A 21,396-nucleotide genomic window follows, 5' to 3' on the forward strand; every position below is an offset into this window, starting at 1 on the left:
CAGATCTCTCTTGAGTGGCCCCGACATTCCAGGGAAGTCAGTGATCGTGGCCCAGGAAGGTTCCATTCACACGTTAACAGGCTTGTTATTATCTTAACGTTATCCGGGAGCTAATTGAATGAAAATAAGACTCTGCTCCCAGCTGGGGTGGTCAAAAGACATAGCTTGGATTTTACAATATTTTATACATAAATAGCATGAATTATCTCTACCAAATACTACATCAGCCCAAATACTTATTTAATAGTCCCAAAATAGCCTAATGAAAAAGATTTTGAGTCAAATATTACTTCTTCTTAATATTCAGCACTAAATAATTAGACATTTTAGAAATACCAAAGGAAGATAGTAGTAAAAACTTGCCGATGTGAGTGGGAGCTCCCCTATTTGTTTGAAAGGACTCAAGACAATTGGATACTTAACATTTTAAAAGTGTGAACTGCAGCTCCCACACACCTTCACTCCTTTGTGGACAACATGCTTTTGAAAAACATCACCATCTTTCATCTTACAGATGCCAGTTTTGTCTCCTCCACCCCCTTAGCTCCACCTGCCATCTTCAATTTTTTGTACTAAAACGATCAATTGTTTAGACCAATATATTCTGAAATGTGTTTAAAGCTGTCAGAACCAAAATGCCCTAGTTGCACTCCATGGCTCACCAGTCATGCTTTTTATAGTGTTGGGGTGAATCCACTGATGCACCTCCTGAAAGAGGTTGGAATGGCTCAAAATATCATTATTGAAAAGGCATTTCTGTCAAGAATTCACTTCCTCTACAAAAATGTGGACAGAGTTTGATAGATCTGCATAAAATTACTTTGGAAAGTATCTGCCCATTCTGGGCTGGAAGGAACTGCAGCTCAAAAAGATGTTAGGGAAAAGCAAGTCTGCCAACAAAATAGCTGCTGCTGTTGGACACCAAGAAAGCATAAAGCAGAGCTGTGGGTGAAATCCAATTGACTGAAATATTCTGAAATTCAGTATAAATTGTATGTAAATTAAAGACATAATTTGACTGTACAGGGAAGAGAGGAGGTCAAGCACTACTTTCTGAGTATTTGTGAGGGTTTAAATTAGTGTTTCTCCATAATGGTAACTTTTTGCCCTCTCATACTGTTTTAGGAAATAATTCAAACTACAAAACTACTCTGAAACTGGCATGCAGATTTTATGGCTAGAAATATATATATAGCCAGCTAACATCTAACATGTCCTTCCAAGCTTTTTGTCTCTGCTAGTATTGGAATATTTTTCATTAAATGATTTTTCATAACAGTAGGAATTATTACTGTGTTTATTAGCTGGAGGATAGATAGATAAATAGTAGTGCTATTGGGTAAGTATATAAAGTGTTTGTGTCATTTCTTGATTCCTGCTTCTCTACAGCCAGAAACTTATTATTAATACCGCACAGGGAAAAGCTGCTGAATTTTTAAATCTACCCTATCTGATATGGAGAGACTTTAAAATTGGACTGCTGAAAACTCCAACTGAGTGGCAGTAAGCTGCCTTAGCTGTACAGTGGTACAATGGGCTAAATATCAGAAGATTTTAAACTCTTGTAGTCTTCTCTACACCTGTACCTAAGTATGTGTCAGGCTTCCTCAGCTGTTTTGGGTCTTCTTTTTTTTGGATTTGGGTTGATTTTTTGCTTGATGTTTGCTTGTATTCCTTTTTTTCCGTTTTTTTAGAGGGTTTTTTTTTGTTGTTGTTGTTTTTTGGTAGTTTTTAGTGGGTTTTTTGGTTGTTTATATTTTTTGGATGGTTGGTTGGTTTTTTGGATTTTTTTTTTTGGGGGGGGGGGTGTTGGTGGCAGGAGAAATGTCTGGCCTCTGTAGAATTTGTCAAAACAGAAATAGCATGGTAAATTTTCCTCTTGTTTTCTGTAGTCAGGAGAGCTGCCAAAATGAGCTGACACAAGTACAGCACAGTCTTCTCCCTACATATGTCTTGGGTCATGAGGCATAGCAGCATTTGAGCTTCAGAATGGTGCTTGAAGAGCATGCTTCACGGGGACATGAGCATGTAAGTAGGATGAATTAATTTTAGTGCATATGCAAGAGTATCTTTCCTCCCTTGTGAGCAGTTTTTCATTAAAGGAAATTATTATGTTCTTATTATTTATACATTGTTTTCCATTGCTTAGGGAGATTTTTCTGTAATCTGCCTCACACTCTGAAGGATTGTGAAATAACTTTCTGTCCATTAAGTAATTGGCTTAATGCAACAAACAGAGAATGAAAGAAATCATGTGTGCAGGAGGTTCTCTGTTGACTTTTATTCTCTTTAAATTCAGACAACAATCTCTCTGGCCTCATTGCTGTTTAAAAGCTTTTGAAGATTTTTGGCTGGAAAACAAAAGAAAAGCAGGAACAGGGAAAAAGAGAGCCATGCAGTATGTTTTAAGCTAATGGTGCACCCCAGGGAGCTTGTTCTAGAGAGACTCTCCATAAAGGCAGCAGCAGGGATGGGGAGAATCTCTGTCCATCTCCCTATATCCAGTTGGGTTTACATGATGATGGCTTGATGATAAGCTAAAGAAGGGTGCTTTTGACCAATTATGTAATATTAACTCTACATATGACCATAAGGACTCAGATTTATTCTAAAGTAAATGGCTGACCGTAGAATTTTTTTTTTCAAAATTCATAGCAGACACAATCTTACCACTTTATTCAAGTCCAGTAGCACCTAACTCCTGCAAACCAGTGGAATTTTGTGTTAGGTGAGATAATAGTTGAAAGATTGCAAAATAGGAAACTAGCTCTTACTGAAAGAGGCATTTCTGCCATCACCCTACCCTAATGTATCTCCCTTACTGTCCAAAGTGTGACTGAAGGTTGAGAAAATCCTACACAGGGGAGGTGTTAGGGCACAGACAGCTCATGCCTTTGTGCCCCTGTCTAGTTTCCACATGACTCAGCATCTGCCTGGTCATGATATGAGTTTGAGTCCTTAAAAATCACTTGCATGAACACATAGTCAGTTTTTTCAATCAAGTCATTACATCCAAATTGTATTAGGACCATTGCTGCAATAAAATTTCTTGCAGAATTTCACCACAGTATGTTCAATCTGGATGCTCTATTTGAAGGCTATTCTATATAATAGTTATTAAAATGCCTGTACTACAGATAAAAAGACATGAAAATACTGGCTCACGAACACTGGGATAGAGCTCTTGATTGTGCAAAATACAGACTGCAATGTCTTGTTTTTTTAGGTGTTCTAAAAAAACCCAGGAAAACAGGATGTATTGACAATAAAAGTCATTTGGGAATTTTTAATGGAATATTTTTATCTGCAAATGCAGATTTAATGGTGTTAAGGAACATGCTGTTTCAATGATAATTTCATCAAATAGATACTCTCATTTAGATTTAAAATGAATATGATGTTAAGAAACAGCAACAAAGATAATAATTTCGTCCTAGGAGCCTGCTTTCCATAAAATGTCATTAGAAATGGACTTTTCTAAAGGGTAAGTCAGAGCAACAGCTCAACACGTGTGCTTTAAAGACCTCAGCATCTTTTTCCCATGTACACAATAATCAATAAAATAGAGAACAAGGCAAAGATGGAATCAGTCAGAAACCTCCAGTCATCCTGTGCAACAGGCAAGTATCCTAACCCTGCTTAAGGGCTTGGTTCCATTCTGTTAGCTAGTTAGCTATTCAAATTATTTTACTGGATTAAATTGGTAGACAACCATTTCCAGAACAGTTCAAAAGGTTACAGTTAAGTCAGGTATTTGTGAAATGAAAGGCTAAAGATCAAGACTTTAGTTTCAACAAGGAAAAACAGTGTGACATCAGTAATTTTGGCTGGTTGTTTGAGCCTCTCACTTCCTGAAATGACTTCTGAAACCCTTTTTTTTTTTTTCTGCTCAATAGGAAAATATTAAAATTTGTAGAAAATCCTTTTCTGTTCCCTTTCTCACTTCTCTTCCCTACCCTTAGTTTTCACTAAGAAAAAAAACCTTAACGCCTCTATGTAGGGATAGAGCAGATTTATGAAAGTTTTGGGTTTTTTAGCTTGATAACTGCAAGTACAATGCATGTCTCTGTATTTATGTATGTGTGTGTATCTGTAGAGCTGAAGCATGTAGGAACCGAAAAGATTATTTTAATGAACAGTTTCTCACATTTACCATTCCTCACAAAACAACCAGACAATGAAATACCATGGAAAGAGAGAGTGGACTGAATAAAGCTGCCATTGTGTTCAATAACAAAAAGTTTAGAGTAAGAATAGTTACAGTAGAAAGTCATGTCAAAGAATATAAGGGACACAATAGGTAAAATAGTGAATTGTACTGATAAGAAAAAATGAAATATTATTTTTCTTGTAGTAAGCAGGAAGCGAGTCTGAGACCAAAATCTTGCATGTATTAAGACTCTGGAATAGATATTTCCAGCTTTTGGAGACCAATTCTACCTAATGTACTAGTCTAATTAAATTCTGAAATCCATAAAATACTAGAAAGTTAAAACCAGTAGCGAATTAGAGCCTGGAAAGTCTTCCAGAAGGGATCTGTGTGCTTTAAAATAATAATAATAACAAAAAAAAAATAATGTTACACAGTGTGGAACTCTTTGATCTCTGGATACAATGAGTGCAAGACACGGCCAGTGGAGCATCTAGTCACTACTATGAAACACTGCACAATGGTGGTCACAGTGTCTGACTGGCTGTGGGCACTACAAAATTATCTGTGAAATGCAGAGAGACTCTTTAAAAGATCTTTCCAGACAAAAATTATTTCAATCCCTTAGATGAAAATTGGTTAATATGCTGAAAGCTAGCGTCTTGTTCAAATTAATATTTTTTTACCCGAGCAACTGTGGACGTTCTCATTACTCAGATAAAATGTCATCTCTTTTTCAAAAGCTCTTAAACTCCTGAGTGCACTGATATTTCATGACAGCCAGTTCCACAGGTTAATTGCAGATGGTGCAAAAGTGTACTGCTTTTCTTTTCTAGTTCATCAGAACTTTTTGTTCTTGCATTGCTAGAGGATGAATAGAAGCTTCTTATTGACCTTCTTAACAACATTTGTTGTTTTAGCTGAATCAAATATATTTCCTCTGATTTGTTTGTTTGGGAGGTTTTTTCTGTTTTTTTTTTTTTTTTTTTATTTGTTAATTAAGCAGATCAAACAATCTTGATTTCTTTAGTTACTTAGAAATTGCATGTGGTCTGTTACCATTTTCATCATCTGCCTTTGAATACTATTTATTTCTTCCAGAACCATAACACAATGACCAAGATTCTGGTACCATTATCCCAATGTAAGTTCTTGACGCTTCATTTTTAAGGCCAAATTTTTGCCAGTGGTACAAATAAGAGACACTATTGATGTTAAAACATCTTCTAGTACTTACTTTTGTCTCATCCCTTAGGCTTCTATTCCTTTGAGAGGGTAAGGTGTAATTGTCATTAAGCTTCACCATCTCCTTCAGGATATTTTTGAATCCATCAGTGAGTACAAATAAGGTAAAGAATTCCTTCCACTAAACATTATTTGCCATTTCTCAGAATTTGCATGAGTTAATACTCACTGCCCCAATGTTATATTTTTTCTGAAGTTTTATGTGTTTATTTATGGACTGTGAGCCCAGCTTTTTTTTTTCCTTTCTCTTTCTCTTTTCACTCAAAAATGTATTTAAAATCTTCCAAATATATTATTTATGCTAACTTTTGTGGTTCATCCTTTAGCCAAAGCAAAACTTGCCTAATTAACTAATGGTTGTTTTCATTAAAAATCTAAGTCATGCTTAGAAGTCTACACTTTAACTAGCAGACATTTTCAAAATAATAATTTAATAACAAAATAATTTGCATAGTCAACTCTAAGTTAAAATTCATTGTGTTTATTTGCAAATACTGCATGGATTTGTACTCAGATAACTGTACAAGTATGTGGGATTTAATTCTTTTTGGATAAGTGTACTAGCTTTGGCTGTAGTGGAGAAAATTTTCTTTATTTTAGCTCCTACTATGAGGAGGAGTTTTGCCAGATTGCTGTTGCTCAGAATGGATGTTCATCTACCAGTAGTGAGCAACAGATTTATTTGCCCCTTGTTTCTTTCTGTTTTGTTTTGTCTTTTTTGAGTATTAAAACATCTTAACATAACACATGAGTTTTCTCACTTTTGCCCCTCCTATTCTCTCACATCTCACTGCAGAGGGAGAGAGATAAAAGCTGAGTGCTGTTTGGCTGCCTACAGGGTTAATCCACAGCAGAAAGCATTTCAGAAAACCCTACAATCATCAGACTTGTAAACAATAAGTTACAGGTATAAAATGTGGGTGCACTGCCTATCACTTGTCATGCAGGGTTGCTTCTTGTTTATGAGATTTTTAGAACCTTCAAGGCATTAGGCAATCTTCAGAATAAGCTGATCAAATAAATGATGGTTTTGTTTTACAGAAGTAAAGGAGACAGACATGTTACAGTGAAGATTTTCAAGGGTGAGCCAAAACATCAATTATTACTGTATCTGAGTGTTTACCCTCTCTGAAATCTACTTTCTTTAAAGGATGGAGCTTAAGATCTGTCCTCAAAGCCTAAGCCATCCAATATTCACTAATAATGGGAAATTTGGGGCAATTGGCTGGCAGACCTGTCACAGGAGTTCTGATCTCCTTGTCCTTGGTTGCATGCTATCGCCGCAATGTGGCTGCCCATTTTATCAAAAGATTTCCCAATTTCAAGTGGCTCTTCAGAGAGCTCCTGACTCACTCAGAAAGCAGTGAGTGTTACCCGGCCAGCCCACAACATTTCCTTCATCTTCACAGCCACATCTCCTCCTACTCTTCTTTTTTTTCCCCCTCTCTTTTTTGTCTTTCCTTCTCTTAGTCTTACTCAATCAAGATGAGCAGGTCATCACAGCACATGTGACAACAGCTGCATGTGTATTTATTTAGATAAGTATTTAAAAAGCAAGTTCATCCCATGGGTTCTTTCTGTCTGTTTATAATGTATATATGGGCAAAATGTAAGAGTATTTAAAATAGCATAAGGTATAATTTCATATGAAAGCTGATAGCCGAAACTGAACGTACTGTGCTTATTTTTTTCACAGGACAACCATTTTGCTCAATACCACCAAGTTGCCAATTGTACTTTAAAGAAGAAACTGCATAAGACTATCAGATATTTCAGAAAATATCCTCTGAAATCAATAAATAGTTCCTGAAAAGCAAAGGCAGCATATTGCCCTCAAGGTAAATCTTCACCTGATAACAATGGTCCCGTTATCACTGGGTGCTGCTCAAGAGTAATGGGGTAGCTCCTATGTCAATGAAATGAATTCCACATATTTTCATATCTTTCAGGAAGATATTTCATATATAACTGAGCTATTGAGCCCTCTCCCTGCATTGTAGACAACACATACTGTATTGCAAATGTAACCTACCCTTCACATTCCAGCAGAAAATGTAGTAATGAAGTTTTCAGGAAAATATTTATTTTGTGTACTATAATGTATTCTGAGAACAAGAGATTTCCTGAGTAATTCATTATATAAGGAGCAGTCACCCAGAACCATTTGCAGACAATTGGTTATGGATTTCTGGTAGCTGAATTGCAATCTCAAAATTTTAAAAGTGCCTATAACACTAACGTTACATATTAGTCTGATCATATAAATTACTTGCATAGTATTTTAACAACATAAACGAAATTCTCAAATGGTTGCAAAAAGCTTACATTATTAAATTTTAAAGAATTGTATGGATTTAATGAAAAATGAGAAGCTAGAAAAAAATTTGAGTTACTAAATTTAATTTAAAGCAAAATCACAGGTAGGCTATGCATCTGAAACTTCTATTAGTTGAATATGTTGAATAATAGTACCATAAAGCCTATGCAACTGCAATGCAAACAATAAAATATGATCACTAGTTTAGTATTCACTGTTCTGTAGTTAAAATATTGTTAGCCAAATACACACATAGTGGAAGGAGAGGAGTTCACTCTTCCAAAAACACATTCTGCTTGTTCTCTAAAGCTGCTCATACTTCATAATGTCAGAGTTTATATATATTGCACAGTTAGAACAGAGGATTGAGGGCAAAATGGTCCCAGCTCAGCTTTGCCATTGGTATACTTCTCCAAATCAAGTATAGGTTTCTACAACTGGTAAGTGACGATGATTTTTGGTGGAAAATATACTAGACAGGGTGGTGGAAAAAAAATTAAAAAGGGCAGCTTGAATTCTAGGGTCATTTGTTAAGTTTTGAACTTGTTTTTGTAACTCAGCAAGAAATATTTAAATACTCTGAAAGGCAAGAGGGCTTATGTTGCACTCCTGCCACTACAGTTTTAATATCTGAATTGGGACATATTTCAGGACTACAAAAGAAAAAGGCAGATGGCCTTCCTCTTTTGTTTAACCTGTACAGATAACGGGTGGCTTGATATGCACATCTTGATCGTTCAGGAGCTGGACTTGTAGGATCATCTAGACTGAAAATTTGACTGGACTCTATCAAAACACTTCTACTGCCTGCATACCCATCTTCCCTATCCAGACAATCAGAGCTCAGGGAAAGGGTGATGTATGGGACCCCACCACTAAATGGAGAGGGATTGGAGCTGAAGCTTCAATATGTAGAGACCCAAAAGGCAGGGAGCAGTTCTGGGTCCTTCAGCTAACATATGTGCGTTATGTATTTAAACGTGACAAGCAAAAAAAGAACAGATTTCAGTTATTGAATCATCCTCTTCAGGTGGTGATAAGGTGGTGAAGAAATAAGATGGTCACATTCCCATATTGTCCCATATAAAATGTATGTGAAGAAACCTCTTCCTTGAGTTGTATGGCTCTCTTATGACTATGGCAATTTTATTTAGGGAGTTCCAGCTAGACCTTAGGCTGATGAAAAAATCTGGAGAAAGAAGTATGTCTTCAGAAAATGACTCACCTGATCCTTGACAGTCATGCAACAGAGACATACCATGTGCAGTGGTGGAGAACAATACAAAATCAGATATGCTGATGTTCATACAATTTCCTTGAAGAGGGTTAAGATGATTATCTGTGAAGCCAAGAAGTGACTGTGAGGGTGAATCATCAGTGTGAGTCCTGAGTAGAAAGTGTGCCAAGAGAGAATTCACCAGAAATATGTTATGCCATATTTACTTGAAAGCAGATCCGACAGGCTGGTTGCCTTTGAGGGTGATGATGAATCTATTGTATCTAGAAAAAGTATGCTGCTGAAGACCATTCTTAGAACTATTGAAGTAGAAATGGAAAGACAAGAGTTTAAACAGACTTGATTATTTTTTGAATGATTCTAATCATAAGGCTGAAAACCAGAATAATATTATTAAGACCACTAATTTGGTATATAAGTTTTTTTGGGGAAAGTACAGTGTGTTAGAGCAAGATGGTAAACAGCGCCTATTTTTCCTAAACAACTGTCATTCAATGAATCTTTGTGAAGCAAATTCAGCCGAAAATGGTACCAAAGCTGTTGCTTGTGCTGGCATAGTGAACACTGTTTACAGTTTGCTTTGTAACATTCCAAAAAGCCAAGACACCCTGCAGTGTCACACTGGAAACTCCCTGCAAGGGCTCTCTGCTGCAGGATAGACAGATTGTGTTAATGGTGACTGATCCTTCACAGCTCGTTTTCCAGGCATCAACACAAATTTAGAAAAGCATTTAGAAAAATCTAAAATTAAAAATGACTAGGACATGGAAGGAAGTAGATGAAGCTATAAAACAATACTCTTGCATGTACAGCATGCTGGTAGCCATTAACTGAAGGAACTGAATGATTCAAGAAATACTTATGATGCAGAAGTGGAAAGTCTGCAAAACTTGATATGTGAACTGGAAATCATAAGCAACAGTTCTGTGGGGGTATTCTGAGCAACAATCAACCAAAAAGAAGAAGAAATAAGTTTCAGATTAACACTATAACTGACAGAGGAACCATAGTTTATTTCATTTACACATATAATCACACAGTTTATTAATTGATACACAGTTTATTTCAGTCTTTCTAAGACTGTCACCCAACTTTTCAGCTGTTTGTGGAAACCTTTTGTGGTTTTCAAGACTATGTATTTATGGCCTGTTTTGAAATTTTACTTCTCCAGAACAATTTGTATATGTTTGAGCTGAGTCAGGAAATTTTTTGCCTTAAGGCAAACAAAGTCAATTTTGGAGTGTGTTATCATGTATTTTCACATAGTTAGACTGTGTGGGATTTTAAAAAATAATTGATACAGATACCAGTTATTTTTTCATACATTGACAGCCACAGCTGCATCTCTTTACCCTCACTGAGCAAATTCATCATCAAAAGCTCTTACATTTGCAAGTTAGTTCAGGACAGATTGCATTATACTAATGAAACATTTTTCCTGAAGAGTGACATAAGACTGAAGTAAAAGATCAAATATAGGGCCTTAACATTTCCTTTTCTCTGGCAGCCATGGAGACCAAAAAAGTGATGGTGATGGTAGAGCACAAAGGCAGATGGGATCATTTGGGTTTTATCATGCTAAATCTGATATTATTAGGTGAACTTAGGGTCTGTAATGTTGAAACTTTGAGACAAATTACAAACATAGATGGGCCCAAACATGGCCCTGTCCTCAAAAATCTACAAAAGATTGTCATAAAGAAAAGAGAAGAAGTTGGTTTTTCTACACAGGAAATAAATCATTTTTGGTAGTTTTTGTTAGTGGGGAGCCAGAATGTTAACAAGGAAGAGAAGTTTTTTGTGCATATAAAATGGTGAAAATGCATGAGGATGGCTCTGCCATCCCAGAAAATTTAAAGAGCTTGGAAATATAAACCAAGATGTTTGTCTACTTTTCTTTCAGTTCCTGAAATTAGGATTCTAAGTACTTTTTGATTCCTTCTTTTTTGCACTATTTCTTTTTACCTCCCATCATGTGTTTTTCAACAATTTTACTTTTTAACTGGCCTATTTCTATACTTTGATCTCTGGACTAGGTTCAAGTCTTCTGGACATTTCATCTGACCTGAGCCTACTTCCATCTGTGGAATACTTAAAGATGTCTTGGCCAACCTGCATGCACACGGTGTAAAACCTGTGCATCTCTGCAGGCATCTCAGATCTGGGGCTGGGAGGTATCAGGCATGCTCTTCCTCATGCAATGCTTGCAAATTGTTGTTTCCATGGCTCACAACCCTCACGTATCATTTAAAAAACCCAAGTGGATATGCTGGTAATATTCAACAGCAGTGGCCTAACTTCCTGCTTAATTCTGTCTATAGGTTTTAGTGATTGCCTGGTTAATTTTCCCACATCTATTTTTTTTTCCCCAAAACTTCAAAGAAATGCAATCATCATGCTTTTTGATTGAGAAATACATAGCTTATATGTCTTTTCATCCAACAAGATGTTACTGCTATGATGACCAATAGCACCCACAAGCCCATTTGTGTTGTATTTGGGACACAACAATATTTTATTTGTCTTTTTTATATGTAGATACATTTTTGACACATGAGTTCATTCCAATTATAGCTTCCTAGTCTTTGTGATATCGTCATTACTCCTAGTTCTTTTGTAATAAGGATGTATCAGAAAAAAACATACTTGTCCTCCAGGAAACAGATTTCTGATTGACTGAGCTACAACAGTAAGGTCTTTCATTTGGTGAGCATTTTGATCTGCACACTTACCATTCCACTTGAGTAGAGATAGCCTTGAAGGCAAACAAAGATTCCCCTAGTAGTTGGTGGCAGATGCGATTTCCAACTGGCTTTCAAAGACGCTTTACACTCTGGATCCTATTTAAACATCAACCAGTGAATGTTCTGTGCCAAAACCTGGGGTTCAGACTTTTCCTCTACCAGTAAAGATACTAATAATAAGTAAGGTAAAGACCCCTGTCCTTTAGCTTGGTCTATGCCTCATTCAAAGGCTTCCCTTAATTATCTCAGCCATGACCTGGCTTCCTGCTCGGAAGTCAGAAAACCACATCCTCACTGCAGGCCCTGCTAGTTCTGCACTGAAATATTGTGTAACAGACAATAGGCAGCAGTAAGGACTCATAGTCCTCTTTGTTATTAAATCACTCCATACAGTCATAAGACATTGTTGCTTATTTATTTGACAACTTCTATGAAATCTGGTTAATATTCTTCATGACAGGTATCAGCCCCTTATGTGCTACTCTTAATCTACAGCCAAAACTACTGTTTCATCCCCAAAGCTGTGACTGGGGAAAAGACATTGCTTTTCACTGCTGTCAAGGCTTTCTCTGGTGATTGAGAGCCTGGGACAGTGCCGGAGATGGCAACAGAGCCACACATTGAAAAAAAGGCAAAGAGAGTTGAATAGCTCCTTAGTCAGACAGCATCAATTCTGTGAGAAATATCACAGGTGATCTTGTAATTAAATACTATGTCATAGACACAAAGGAACTAATTGAAAGCTTTGTAGTCAGCTAACTTAGAGCTGTAATTTACCTTACTTTGAAAAACTATTTTTTAATATAGTTGTGTGTAGTACATCTTCAGTGAATGACACATGCAATTAATTTAATAAATCATCATTAATTCTTTAAAATGGATATACCTGAAGAAAATTAAATATTTAGTTTAGACTTGGCAAAACTTACTAGCCTAGTTTTAAAAGCCACTAAAGGCTTGTATTTCTCAGTTAATAGGAAAGATGAACAGTCAATGCCCATCAGCTTTTCTTGTTTTCTATTAAAAAAGCTATGTTTACATGGATAAGAAATGCCATAGTTATTGGATGCTTCTGACTAGCCTAGAGCACTAGAGGAAATTACTCTGCCTGGAGATGAGTTAAAGTTTGCTTTGAAGCCTAATCTAAATTTCACAACTGAATTGTCCATGGAATTGGTTAAACAAAATCTCAGCGCAAAAAGCTATTTATTTAGCTAAAGTTATTGCGAGGCCCAGAGAAATACAACTTGTGGTCTTCTCCACATCTAGTTGTCCAGATACAAAAGGCCTTGTACTGCATGATAGACCACACTTGAAGTCTTACCAAATAGTTAATTAAAATATATAAACTTCATAACATACATACTTTTATATACATTTTACTGTGCAGTGGTTTCAATTTTCAGTTAAATTAAAGGATATTAAAAGATTCAATAATATATTCAAATCTGAGATAACTGAGATTTGTGCAGACTACCCTAATCTGCAACTTCCTATCTTTGTGAATTTGGCTGAAGACTAGTTAAGTTCATTATTCACAGCACATGCATCTTCATGAGTCCTCAATAATCAGAAATGCAATGATGGCTGAAGCCTGGAACCCAATCCATTGATGATGCTGAATATTCTTTCAGAGATGAGGTGCTATTGATATGAGAAGAACTATCATGGGTTACAACCTGCTTATAAGAAATACCTCAGGTCCTTTTGGACTTTCATATAGTGATTTCCAGAAGAAAATATTTAGATTACAACATCTAATTGTAATCTATTTGATTAGAATCTGAGAGAATTTATTTGAATCTGAGAGTCTTTATTTGCAGTGCATGAAGGGTGCTGTGTTTTAGAGAACACAGCTCAACATTTCACATCAAGGCTAACACCTTTTTTACCTTAAACACAAACCTAAAATGGTCTCTCAGGGTTTGCTTAGCAATGATGACAGAAAGCCAGTAGTTAGGCTAGTGATTTTCTGCTTGAGGCAGTGCAAGCACTTGTCAGTGAAATGTTCTAAGGGGACCTTTTCACAACCTGACTCCACTGGTTCACAGGCTCTCACAGGCGCAAGGCCAACTCCACACCATTTGATCATGAGCATACAGTTCATGTGACTGGGGAAGAAATTTAAACAGCTCTTTCAGTGAACATTTGGGTCAGAACTTTTATTATATAAATAGGCACCTGCTGCACAGAGCTGTGGCAGTGAGCATTGTAGGCATATGCTGCTATTCCAGCATCTCTTCCAGGGGAATCTCTGATCTGGCCCCATACCTGGCTGCTTCTAGCATGTGTCTTCATGGAAGACACTGGCACTGTTTTAAACTTTACATGCTTCTTTCTTCCTCCTAAACAAGTTTAGTCAACGTTTTTTTCCTAGAGCTGGAACATCTAATACAAATTATAAAAGCAAAGATCCTGCAAATCCTTTGGTGAAAATGATGGCAGCATTCCAGGTAAATATTTAAAAAACAGAAATATAATGAAAAACTTCAGACATTTCTATTCAGACTTGAGTAATTTCTTGTGCTATGGATATGATCTTACCACATTGCAGCTTGTGTTGGTGTTTACAGTCTACCCTATCAGGGCATATTTTAATTCTCCATAATTCGTGGACAATTGACCAGACAGGTCATAATGTGACCTTGATTATTTAGTGAATAGTATTGAGAAATACTTCAACTTCTGTATTATTGACTCAATCAAAATTTTTGACTCTTTATAAACACAATGGTCATTAGAATCAACATTACTAGTGGGGAAATAAATGATCATGTTTTAAAATATTTTACCACGCGTATAAAGTAACTATTATTCTAAAATAATTAACTTGGTCCTGAACCATTGAACAACAATCAGAGATGGAAAACAGGCAAACCAAAGGCCATTTAGCAAATTAATGTTTTCTGCTTCTCTTCAGGATTTAACTCCCTGAAATCTAGTTCATGTGAAGAATCTAGCAGAAAAGTCAGTTTGTCCATGCTCCATCACTAAGAGAGATCTGCCTCAGGGACATTTTTCATTTTGGCTACATCTGTCTATTGTGTCCTCATCATGTCCAGGTGATGGCATGAGCACACTTTAATTTGGAATTAGCTTTGCAAGATGCAGGCATGGCAACATATTTGTACTGTATTTACTTGTACATATTTATACTGTACATCTTTTGGCTTGTCACATCCATGGGAAAGAATAATATTTCATACAAACACATCTCTGGATTTGAAGATAGAGTTAACAAATTAATCATTGCCTGCTCATCCTTTGATCGTTTTAGGGGCTGGGTTTTTGGGTTTTTTTAGGATATCTTCCATTCAATGAAATGGAAAAAGGATTTATATTTTTTGGCTTTCATAACAAAGATCTAAAGACACTTGAGACTGATGCTGTCTGAGACCTGTGCAGCAGCAGCCTCCCTCCAGAGCTAAACCTGCATCAGGTTTCTGGTTTTCCAGGGCTGATTTTGTTGTTCAAGGCTGGGGACTGAGCACTTTGGCCCATAACCACCATTGCTGCTCCCACATTTCTTGAAGCATTTCTGATGCCCTTCACACAAACTCCCAAAGCCTCAGTTTGCTGTATGCCCCCACTTACAAAGTAAACAAGTGTCTCCCACTCAGCTACCCTCTACTCAGCAGGCAGATAGGACTAAAGATGTATTCTTTTAATCAAGAATCAGGTTAGCAGGAAAAGTTATAATAATAATAATATAATAATCAAATAGAATAATCAAAAACCTATCTGTTAGCAAAGAGGTAACAAAAACTGCTCACCACAGATACACCAGAAGCAACCAAAGTTCTCAGAAGGAAATCTATTTTATTAATTGCCATCAGGCTAAATCAATTTCATTACGTCTAAGAACTTAGCTCAAATATAGCAATAGGAAAGGGGTGTAGAGAAATAAAAAAATATATATTTTATCTAAGAAAATAATAAATTCAGGAGAAATCAACGTATCATACATGTTCAGCAAACCATTTTCTACTTCAGAACAATCACCAATAAGTACAGAGAAATATCACATGATGAAATACATTAGTAAAATTTATAACTGGCTTCTTCAGTAAAGTGCAGCTTGACCTTGCACTAACCTTGAAATTTTGTGAGCAGGAGCAAACAGTCATTAAACTATGAACAGCTTGCATAATATTTAAGTAGCAAATATTCCCATGAAAATTAATTGAAGTATGAGAATTATGAACACAATCACATATTTTTAGTTTTGTCAAAGGTAAATTAGATACTGTTTTTCTGACTATTCACACAGGAGGCAGCAGGAAAAGAACAGCGACCTCCCTAACTTACATTTTCCTAAAGATTTTAAAAAGAGAGACCATCTTAGTAGGTCAGGTTTCCAGGAATGTGAGAATGTGTGTGTACCAGTATCAAGTTCCTAGTGTGGATTTATTTTTGCACCTTGGTATTTTTGTACATATATGCTGATCTAGACCTGTTGTGCATGCAGTCTTCGCAACAGCCTGCTAAGATACTGAAATGCTGACTAGCCATGAGCCCTAGATGATGTTCATGCAGCCCATTGGCACTAGATAGCAGCACCTTTGGAAAGAGAGACTGATGATTCTGAAGTTCTTGACAGATTAGCTAGTAAATACTAAATCACTGTGTGATTTTCAGTAATCTCATCTAAACCAAATAATATAATATCAATATAAAACTGCAGTAATCACTAGCTAATTAAGCCCTTTGAACAATTAAAACGTATTTATAGATCTTCTAACTCAAAGAGATCATACCTGGCAGATCAATGCTAGTGTTAAATAAGTTATTAGCCTCTTCAAAGATTGCACACAAGGTCAGTGAATTGTGATGGTGGAACATTTTAATGAGCTGAACACTTGACCTATGGGAAGAGAACTGAAAATAATTCACTTGGGTGGAGAAGCTCTGCATGTCTGAAAAGCATCAGATTGTCTCTCTAGACCTTGATTTCTCAATCAATGAAATGGACACCATAATTCTGCAACATAAAAAAAAACCACTGAAGGTAAGTAATAGCACATGTAGAAGGTTTTTAATGTTGTTATAGCACATAAAAATGTGTTATTAAGGTTACATTTTGTTCTCACATTATTACAACAAGAATTTATTTTACAACTATTCTCACCTTACAATATACTATGGTTTAAAGAAATACTAGAAAACCAAAAGAATTATGTTACTGCTGAAGTGAATATGGCACACTTCCAAAGGTCAATGAGGATTTTTTTCAGGTTTCCTGGAAACTTCCTGGAGTTTTCTAGGGCCTCAAATCATACTTTCCTTTCCTACCTTTTTGGCACTAAACATGACAGTATTGTTTAGCATCTATTTGTCATCAACAGTGAATGACAAATCTCTGTGATAAGATAAATGTCCTTTTACTCATAAAAAAAAAAACAAATCCAACTCTGAAAAAAGAAACAGAAATCTTTGCCAGCCCAGGACAGTATCATCAGTGGGAATGTTTCACTAATATTTCAACCTGAATTGGAATTACCTTCTCCAGCTATTGGTTCTAGCATATCTGTCATCTACCTTCTAAAACTTATAAGAAAAAAATCTAATTGCATTTTCAACTTCATTATTGGACCCCTGACTTTAAGTTGTGGTGGTGGAACCATTCCTCACTTCACATCTGTTAGAAGATGACATCAAGCATGCCTTCTGTATCATGGATTAGGTTTAATCAGCCCTTTGATTTTCCTATTTCAAACCCTAGAGCTATTATATTAACAAAATCTAGCTTTTGTGCTTTTCTGTCACTGCCTTATTTTTTCTAAATTTTCTATAATATGGTTTGTTGAGAGAAAAGCTTAGCTAACCATTCATACTTGAATTGAGAATTCAGCATGATTGCCCTGTGAGTGTGTGCCTGGAGGGAAGTAAAAATAGGGTTGCTACATGGAAAGATGAAGTGATTGAATTCGGTGCCTGAGGCCACAAACCTCATTTTCATGACTGTTAATATGTAGAACTAACTGAAAGTGAACTTGTGAGCTACTGCATGCTTTTATTCTTGTTCCATAAAAACTAACTTTATGTGTTCTACCTGGGAGCTTTATTTCCACTCTTGTAAAAAAGAATGTCACTGAGCTAAGCCTACAATCTGGAACATGATCAAATGGTCTACTGCTACAAGAAGCTACTGAACCAATAGTTTGAAATTTTATCTAATGTACTTTTCAATGTCATGGATATCCATAAAAGGCACATTGTTCAAGCCCTTGAAATACTATTTGGGATCCCAGCACTAATGGCACAATGGCTGAAGATGTTCATAGAACCAAAGAGTAGTTGTACGTGGTCTCATCATGAACATCACTCAAAATTGTGTTCTGCCTTGATACCATCACAGCAACTCCTGTTATGGATGAACCTCTGTAAATATTTGTTTAGAGGTAAGTATTGTCAGGGCATTCAAGAACAATTGAATTGTACAGAGTTATCGTTTATAGACATTGCTTGTGCAGTATTTCTAATAAGTAATGTAAACTCCAAGCTCCTGCTAGTGATACTTATCACATACAGAAAATTCATCACATGTTGTTGGATGATGCATCAGTGCTCTGTTAAAAAATTCAATCTACCCCTGACTTTCAAAATAGGTTGGCCACATCACAACAGTGATGTCTGGCCATTTTGCCCGGCTTCAGTATGTTACTAGTGACTGACTACTGGGCTCAAGTTTCTTTACTGTGTCAGTTTGACAATGGGCTCTTAAAAACACAGTGGGAAGTCTTCAATGAGACAGTCTCCTAGACTCTCCTAGATCAATAGGTGTCATCTTCTCAAGCCCTGACTATAAAACATGATAGATGGCATGAGCAATAATAGATCAAGCAGGCCTGGGCCATGGCAGCATGTCAAGTGACTTGAACAAGGGATACAGCTAAGAGTAAATGTGTGCTCAACAATACTCAGAAGCTTTCTTGTTTTGTCACTTTCTAAGAATTGTTGGAAAGAAAAAAGCCTGTATCTACTTGTCCAAACGAGCTGAGAAGTAGTAGAGCACAACTTAGCTATTTTGAGTTGGATTTGGAAATGTCAAGGACTGTTGGTTTCAGGGAAATCAGTTTGTCATGTCTAGAGGCACTATGATTCATTTAGAATAGGAAACATTGGTTAGTTTTAAAATATCTCTTAAGTACCACCTCATTATCACAGAACTCTGCCAATGGAAAAGATTGTTTTGCCTTGTTTTGTTTTGGCCTTCTGGGTTGCTGCAGTGATAGAGTAGTCCAGAAGTTAACAAAAGTTAATTTCTCTACCTCCGGGGAGGTTGTGGGCTCACCATTTCTGGAAGCGTTCAAGAGGTGTCTAGATGTTGCACTTGGGGATATGGTTTAGGGGTGCTAATGTTGACACTGGTTGGACTAAATGATCTTGAAGCTCTCTTCCAAACTTGATGATTCTTTGGTTAGTACCTACAAAAGAAGAAAATGTGAATGATAATCTAGGGTCAGTTCCATAATTATACCTGTTTGTGCCAATGTATTCCAATCCTGATTCTACAATACTATTTTAATTTTTTCCATCTGTTGTGGAACTGTTGGATCTATGAACTAGTGGAGAGGTGGTCATTTTATATCAGAGAGTAATATGAGTCTGTGTCAGTGCACACAGCAGATCAGAGATAGGAAGCACCACCAGAAGAACAGAGTTGTTCTGCAGCAACACATTTTCATTTACAAATACTCAGATGCAAAGCAGAGGAAATTTTGTACTTTAAAAAAAAAGTTCAAAAACAACTTATCATACTGTTGGTTCTGTTTGCTTCTATCTGAAAACAAATGCATAGTTAATCAAAACTAGCATCTTACCTCGTTGCTATAAGTATAAATCCTCTCATATGATCATGGTGGCTGTTTTACCATCTCTATGGAGAAGTCTCATCTAGTTTAGCAGCTGATTTTAATCTCTACATGAAGTATGGATTAATAAGTGAATTATGGAATGGAATGATTGACACAGCAAGTAATATGGTATTAGAAAGCAGTATTTGAAAGCATTATTAAAGAATGCAATGAGTAAGTATGAGCATGATGATTAATAGTATAATGTAGCAGAGGAGAAAAAAGTTGTTAGCATAGTAGGAAGGGAAAACCTTGGCCAGATTGTCAGCTTGTGTACATTGCCCAAACCCAAAGGAAATTAGAGAAGCTCTGACAGTTTACGGCAGCCAGGAATCTGGCCCCAGGAGAAACAGACTGAAATTAGGAAAAAATTAAACTTTAGCTAAATATCTGAATAAGAATCCTGACAGCACGATCACTTTAACTGAGACACAGTCTCCAATGGGAAATGCTGAATATTTGGAATTAGACTAGGCAAAGCATTGAAAAAATGTACTGTGGGGACAAATTGGTACTGGAGAGGAGATGAATTAGACAGCCAATAGGTAATTTTCACACATTCTATTAATTACTTAAAACTGATTGTATAAAGAAAAGAAAGATCTTGGCAGTTTTTTTGCTGGTATAGTTGTCCACTGGCCCTGAGAAAGTGTTCAGTGAGTGTCATATCCAGATGGAAACATTCCATTGCTTAGGATATGGCATTTATCATCTTCAGCTGGATGTAATATTTATTATGAATAGCTTTTTTCCCCCCTGCATATAATGAGAAATAATGAGAATTCAAAGCCATTAAATGGAGATGTTTCTGTGGACGTCAATGGGATTTGAAAGTTGCCCCTGAAATAGATATTTTTTGTTGCCCTATGTTGTTGTACTGGAGTCATGTCAGGCATAAGAAACAGGAGGCATGTTTATCTTAAGTTGTAACTGAGAATGTCCCTTCTTTAAATTAAAAAGGGAAGTCTAGGCTGTAAATGAGAAAAATATAACATCAGGCTCCAAAAAGCCACTTTCATTTTCATATAAATATGTAACCATCATTTGTTTAACTCACACCAAGCTATCAAATTTTGTGGTGGGCTATAAACTTGTTGAGTCATTAGCCTGGCTGCTTAATGGAGGAAAACTAAATTTCTGTTCCTGCATAATGACACTTATTCACTGTAGACATTTGCATCACTTGGAAACGATAAAACCTCATCCTTCATAATGAAGTTCTGAGCTGACAAAGAGGAAAATATAGTGTTGTGGGACAACTATGAATATAAAACAAGCTTAATAAAGAAGTAGTGACAAATTATATTATGCAAAATGCAATGCAATAAAAAAATGTTACTAACTCATTGGAAATGCCATAAATAATCGAAATAGTTTTTAACTGTCAAAGCCTTGAAAAATATATTCCTAAAAAAAATTAGGTACAGAATAGATGCCAGTTTAATTGCCACCATATTTTGACAAGCATGGAGAACCTTGTATCCAGTTTATTTGCTGAATTTAGCTCACTTGCCTAAGATGAAATTATGGGGGGAGCAACACTATTCTGCTTTTTCAACTCAGTGATGCCCCATCAAAAACAAACTACTTCAGCCATTTTTAAATATTGATGTTTTCCATTTCAGATCAACATTTACAGTTTGCATTACAATCTCAGGAAAACTGATCCTTATAAAGCAAAGAGAATTTCTAATGTGGATGTTTATTAAATGCTTGTATTGCCTTCTTAAAATCAACATTCTTTTTGAACAAGTAAATACACTGTCTGCTGTATCCGTGTGGTCAGCAAGTGTGTGAAATTCCACTAGGACAGCTCCTTGTAATATAAAAGTCTTTGTCCAGTTTGT

General features: G+C 36.2%; 1 long non-coding RNA gene across 1 annotated transcript; it reads left to right on the plus strand.

The window, feature by feature from the left end:
• Window positions 1-5,417: 5,417 nt before the first annotated feature.
• Window positions 5,418-7,213, plus strand: LOC118701584 (uncharacterized). Its single transcript, XR_004982564.2, has 3 exons — window positions 5,418-5,499; window positions 6,437-6,477; window positions 7,092-7,213. It is a non-coding gene; the product is annotated as an uncharacterized LOC118701584 (long non-coding RNA).
• Window positions 7,214-21,396: the final 14,183 nt, after the last annotated feature.

This window comes from Molothrus ater, chromosome 1 (genome assembly GCF_012460135.2).
Source record: "Molothrus ater isolate BHLD 08-10-18 breed brown headed cowbird chromosome 1, BPBGC_Mater_1.1, whole genome shotgun sequence".
Classification (NCBI taxonomy): domain Eukaryota; kingdom Metazoa; phylum Chordata; class Aves; order Passeriformes; family Icteridae; genus Molothrus; species Molothrus ater.